We start from the raw sequence: 6,648 nt of genomic DNA, 5'->3' as shown, positions 1-6,648 counted from the left end.
GCAGTCAGTGTGAAGTGACTGTGAGTAACACTGATGGTGCTGATGATGCTGCTGCAGAATCGGGAAGCAATTAATTCATAAATATAATGTACTCTATCAGTGTATTATACATACATAAACATGTACATACGTGTATTTGTGTATACATGTATATACATGTGTGTGTGTGCATATATATATATATATACAGCCAGTTCCCAGGAACAAAAGTCCTCCCCCGCTTCCGCTAAGTCCACAGCATGACGCTGGGGCTCCACTGGTGGAGCCAGGTGCGGTGGGGGCCCGTCTCAAGTGCTTCAGCGATCAGTGGGCTTGCTCACAGGTGGATCCCTGGATTCTACAAGTAGTGTCTCAGGGATACAAGCTGGAATTCGAGACGTCTCCCCCTCGCCGTTTCCTAAAATCTGCCTTGCCAACATCTCCCTTGGACAGGGAGGCTGTGATAGAGGCAAATTCACAAGCTGTATTCGCAGCAGGTGATAGTCAAGGTACCCCTCCTTCAACAAGGAAGGGGTTACTATTCCACAATGTTTGTGGTACCGAAACCGGACGGTTCGGTGAGACCCATTTTAAATCTTTGAACACGTATATAAAACGGTTCAAGTTCAAGATGGAATCGCTCAGGGCGGTTATCTCAAGCCTGGAGGAAGGGGATTACATGGTATCACTGGACATCAAGGATGCTTACCTGCATGTCCCCATTTACTCTCCTCACCAGGAGTACCTCAGATTTGTGGTACAGGACTGTCATTACCAATTCCAGACGCTGCCGTTTGGTCTGTCCACGGCACCGAGGGTGTTTACCAAGGTAATGGCCGAGATGATGATACTCCTGCGAAAAAAGGGAGTTATAATTATCCCGTACTTGGACGATCTCCTGATAAAGGCGAGGTCCAAGGAACAGTTGTTGATCGGAGTAGCACTTGCTCGGCAGGTGCTACAACAGCACGGCTGGATCCAGAATATTCCAAAGTCGCAGCTGGTTCCTGCAACACGTCTATTGTTCCTGGGGATGGTTCTGGACACAGAACAGAAAAGGGTGTTTCTCCCGGAGGAGAAGGACAAGGAGTTGTCATCGCTAGTCAGAGACCTCCTAAGACCAAAACAGGTGTCGGTGCACCACTGCACGCGAGTCCTGGGAAAGATGGTAGCTTCTTACAAAGCAATTCCGTTCGGAAGGTTCCATGCACGGATCTTTCAGTGGGATCTGTTGGACAAGTGGTCCGGATCGCATCTTCAGATGCATCAGAGGATAACCCTGTCTGCAAGGACCAGGGTGTCTCTACTGTGGTGGCTGCAGAGTGCTCATCTTCTGGAGGGCCGCAGATTCGGCATACAGGACTGGGTCCTGGTAACCACGGACGCCAGCCTTCGAGGCTGGGGAGCAGTCACACAGGGAAGAAATTTCCAGGGACTATGGTCAAGCCAGGAAATGTCCCTACACATAAATATTCTGGAACTAAGAGCTATTTACAATGCCCTAAGTCAGGCAAGACCCCTGCTTCAAAGTCAGCCAGTACTGATTCAGTCAGACAACATCACGGCGGTCGCCCATGTAAACCGACAGGGCGGCACGAGAAGCAGGATGGCGATGGCAGAAGCCACGAAGATTCTCCGATGGGCGGAAAATCACGTGTTAGCACTGTCGGCAGTGTTTATTCCGGGAGTGGACAACTGGGAAGCAGACTTCCTCAGCAGATACGACCTCCACCCGGGAGAGTGGGGACTTCATCCAGAAGTCTTCCGGCTGATTACAAACCGATGGGAATGGCCACAGGTGGACATGATGGCGTCCCACCTCAACAAAAAGCTAGAAAACTATTGCGCCAGGACAAGGGACCCTCAGGCGATAGCGGTGGACGCTCTAGTGACACCGTGGGTGTACCGGTCGGTTTATGTGTTTCCTCCTCTTCCTCTCATACCAAGGGTGCTGAGGATAATAAGAAGGAGAAGAGTAAGAACTATACTCATTATTCCGGATTGGCCAAGAAGAGCTTGGTACCCAGAACTTCAAGAAATGATCTCGGAGGACCCATGGCCTCTACCGCTCAGACAAGACCTGCTGCAGCAGGGGCCTTGTCTGTTCCAAGACTTACCGCGGCTGCGTTTGACGGCATGGCTGTTGAACACCGGATCCGGAAGGAAAAGGGCATTCCGGAGGAAGTCATTCCTACGCTGATCAAAGCCAGGAAGGACGTGACCGCAAAACATTATCAACACATATGGTGAAAATATGTTGCTTGGTGTGAGGACAGGAAGGCCCCAACGGAGGAATTTCAACTGGGTCGATTCCTGCACTTCCTACAGTCAGGGGTGAATATGGGCCTCAAATTGGGGTCCATTAAGGTCCAGATTTCGGCTCTGTCGATTTTCTTCCAAAAAGAACTGGCTTCCCTGCCGGAAGTTCAGACTTTTGTTAAAGGAGTGCTGCATATTCAGCCTCCTTTTGTGCCTCCAGTGGCACCTTGGGATCTCAACGTGGTGTTGGATTTCCTTAAATCACATTGGTTTGAGCCACTTAAAACCGTGGAGTTAAAATATCTCACGTCGAAAGTGGTCATGCTATTGGCCCTGGCTTCGGCCAGGCGTGTGTCAGAGTTGGCAGCTTTGTCATGTAAAAGCCCTTATGTGATTTTCCATATGGATAGGGCGGAATTGAGGACTCATCCCCAATTTCTGCCTAAGGTGGTTTCAGCGTTTCATTTGAACCAACCTATTGTGGTGCCTGCGGCTACTCGGAACTTGGAGGATTCCAAGTTGCTGGATGTAGTCAGGGCCCTGAAAATTTATGTTTCCAGAATGGCTGGAGTCAGGAAAACTTACTCGCTGTTTATCCTCTACGCACCAAACAAGATGGGTGCTCCTGCTTTAAAGCAGACTATTGCTCGCTGGATATGTAGCACAATTCAGCTTGCACATTCTGCGGCGGGACTGCCGCATTCTAGATCAGTAAAAGCCCATTCCACGAGGAAGGTGGGCTCTTCTTGGGCGGCTGCCCGAGGGGTCTCTGCTTTACAACTTTGCCGAGCTGCTACTTGGTCGGGGTCAAACACATTTGCAAGATTTTACAAGTTTGACACCCTGGCTGAGGAGGACCTGGAGTTCGCTCATTCGGTGCTGCAGAGTCATCCGCACTCTCCCTCCCGTTTGGGAGCTTTGATATAATCCCCATGGTCCTTACGGAGTCCCAGCATCCACTTAGGACGTCAGAGAAAATAAGATTTTACTCACCGGTAAATCTATTTCTCGTAGTCCGTAGTGGATGCTGGGCGCCCATCCCAAGTACTTGTACATAGTTATTGTTAACAAAAGGGTTATTGTTGAGAGCCATCTGTGCAGAGGCTCCGTTGTTGTCATACAGTTAACTGGGTATAATATCACGAGTTGTACGGTGTGATTGGTGTGGCTGGTATGAGTCTTACCCGGGATTCAAAATCCTTCCTTAGTGTCAGCTCTTCCGGGCACAGTATCCTAACTGAGGTCTGGAGGAGGGTCATAGGGGGAGGAGCCAGTGCACATCAGGTAGTCATAAAGCTCTCTTTAGTTGTGCCAAGTCTCCTGCGGAGCTGCTATTCCCCATGGTCCTTACGGAGTCCCAGCATCCACTACGGACTACGAGAAATAGATTTACCGGTGAGTAAAATCTTATTTTATATATATATGACTTGGGGTTTGTTTTATTAGATAGAGCATGTCCCTGTGAAGTGCCTTTTGGGGTTGTGGTTTTTCAGAAAGTTACAGGTTTTTTTTAATTAAGAGAAATATGCCCCATTGTAGAGATTGGGCATTTCAATTTGTTGCGCCTGCGCAGTGGCCGCCAGCAGGGGGTGTACTAGAGTGCCTTCTCTTGAGAGCCGCAATATGGCCGCCTTCTCCCCGGTTATTCTGTAAATAGGAAAATAACCTCACAGGTTCACATAGGGCAGAGTTGCCACTACTAGTGCAGGGCTGTAACTTACAGTACTAAGGAAAAGCCATATACTAAAGCGGCACGGTGACCTCACCCCTCTCAGAGACACCAGGGTGCAGCACACTGGTACACACACCTGTAAGCTCAGGGCAGCACTATAGGACCCTCCTGTAATGCTGTGCTGGCGGCGTGTAGTGATCAGGGCACTGGGAGACTGGCTGGCTGGTCTCTGTCTCTGCTGCCTATAGAACTTCCACCTCTGTTATATATCAGGGCTGCTCTCCTGTTGTTATGATTCCAATACTCTGGTCTGGGGATATCTTATAGCAAGGACCTGAGTACTGGAACGTAATGCTTGGAAAGGGAGTGGGAACGGGAATAGCCCCTGGCGCCCTATCTCCGTTGTCTCGCCCGTGCTGTCAGAAATCTCTTGCGAGACTATGGTTGCTTGGGCCCATGGCAGCCGCGTTTGAAGGGCGGATTACGTCTGCCCAACTCCGATGCCCCCTCAGGTCTTAATGGGAGACAAAGAGAAATCCGAGACAGGGTGATAACAAGGGGCCCTCTACTAAACAACAAAGCCAGGGGCTCAAAACTAACTTTAAACTAGAGTATGTGCGGAAAACCGCCAGGGAAAAGGACAACCAAAATACCCACTTGTCCACTCTTCTACCCGGCACCGGCGAGTTCCGGAGAGGACTGTGGGAGCGGAAACCTCCGCAAATGCACCAACACAGAATACAAAATAAAGCGGCCTAGGCCGCAGCACGCGGCAGAGCCGCCACTCACGAAAACCACACGAGATCCTCTAGCGACTGTTGCGGGTAAATGAGGACTGGAAGACTCCTTGGGAAGAGATGACAACACTAAGATTCAGGAACTCTGAGGACAGGAATGACCGGACACAGCAGAACTGGAACAGACGTCAGCATACCAAAGCAGCATGCAGGAAGCTATTACCGGCGTCTGTGTGAAGCACTGAGAAGGAATTTAGCAGGGAGTCCTCCAATCAGAAGTTCAGAGCCTGATTAGCACAATGCCGTGCAGCTGCCTTGCTGCACGACCAGAAGACAAGTGTGTGTGTGTAGTTCACTTGATTGACCCTGCAAGGGGAGCGCAGTCCGTCCGTGGCGTCCCCGTTGCTAGGGTCCAGGCGGCTCAGCGCGCCCGGCGTCCTAGCGTTGCTAGGGAGCCGGCGGCTAGCACGCTCGGCGTCCCTAGTTGCTAGGCGCCGGGCCGCGAGGACATCGCGGACCACGGCGCCTAACACCTGTGTGTTCTCTTCCTCTCCTACCTCACACTGGAACTGGCCGCCCAGAGAACGAGAGGGCAGCGGCTGACATCAGAGAGGGTGCAGCAATCTGTGTGGGCAGAGCCCCTCACAGCAAGGTGTCCTTATGCTGTGCCCCGTGTAATCACTGTGATCCATACAGACTCTCACCCTGGTATGCTCTCTATTTATTATTTATTTTTGTACACTGCGGCATGCTCGAGGGAAGGGAGAAGGCACCACCCACCGCCACTACTCCTCCGCCAGCATCACTGCCGAGCCGGTCAGTGTTCCGGCGGCAATGAGCAGTAGGCAGCCACCAGCAACAACAGTCAGGAAGCTGTTACTCCCAGCAGCAGTAGCATCAAGCTGCAATTCAGCCAGCGGCACGATGATCCGGGAGACAGTGGCAGCACAGGGAAGCAGTACCCCCTCCAATCGCAGCACCAACTAGGAGACTGAGGCAGCAACCTGCCCCCAGCAGCAGCACGACCCTGATGATAGGTAAGATGCATTTTGGTGTCACAAGAAGGTGGCCGGAGTAGTGGCTGGCTGTGGTCACACCCCGGGGAAAAGTGATAGTGATTTCAGTGTTCCCTTGCGCGGGGATTGGATGTGTAGATGCATGGAGGCTATGTATGTATAGATGTGAGCGGCAGTGTGCGGATGTATGAGAGCGGCAGTGTGCGGATGTATGAGAGCGGCAATGTACGGCTGTATAACTGCGTCGGTGTGCGGCTGTATGAGTGCGATGGTGTGCGGCTGTAAGAGTGCGGCTGTAAGAGTGCGGCTGTAAGAGTGCGGGGTTGTACGTATGTATGAGAGCGGCAGTGTATGGATGTATGAGAGCAACAGTGTACAGTTGTGTGAGAGCGGCAGTGTGCGGATGTATGAGAGTGGCGGTGTACGGATGTATGAGAGCGGCAGTGTATGGATGGCAGCGTCATAGGGAGGGATGTCGGAATGCTGTTATAGGGTTCCTAATACAAAATGCCACGTTGGGCTTGATGGGCAGGTAGTGCGGCAAGCACACCCAAATTGGCATCTGACGTCGCCCGCAGTCCACACTGTTGTGAGGAGTCAGAGTTAATTTTGACTGTGTAGTGTACTCACAGAGGACCTACCGCCCGTCCCCTCCTCGCATCTAAGCAGCAGGTCAGGCTCTTATTTTCTTTTTAATCAGGAGAGGCCGAGTGAACTGTGAGCAGGGGGGCAGAGCTACATGGGACCCAGAGGGGCTGCTGTGCTGTCAGAGAGGGAGAGGAAGAGAGAGTTGAAGCTACTGCAGATCCCCAGCTGATTGTGAGGTGCCGGGTTGAAGGGTGATGTGATCACCCTTCTCCCTCGCTGCCGCTGGGGACCGCATCTAGGCTTCCTCCATCGAGGGCATGCGGCGCAGCAGTGGGCAGCGTGTAATGAGTTTGTCTGACTCATTATACTGCTGCCTGTTGTGGACACCTCCGTCCGT

This window comes from Pseudophryne corroboree (genome assembly GCF_028390025.1).
Source record: "Pseudophryne corroboree isolate aPseCor3 chromosome 7 unlocalized genomic scaffold, aPseCor3.hap2 SUPER_7_unloc_5, whole genome shotgun sequence".
In the NCBI taxonomy this organism is placed as follows: Eukaryota; Metazoa; Chordata; class Amphibia; order Anura; family Myobatrachidae; genus Pseudophryne; species Pseudophryne corroboree.
This window is presented reverse-complemented; position numbering follows the sequence as displayed.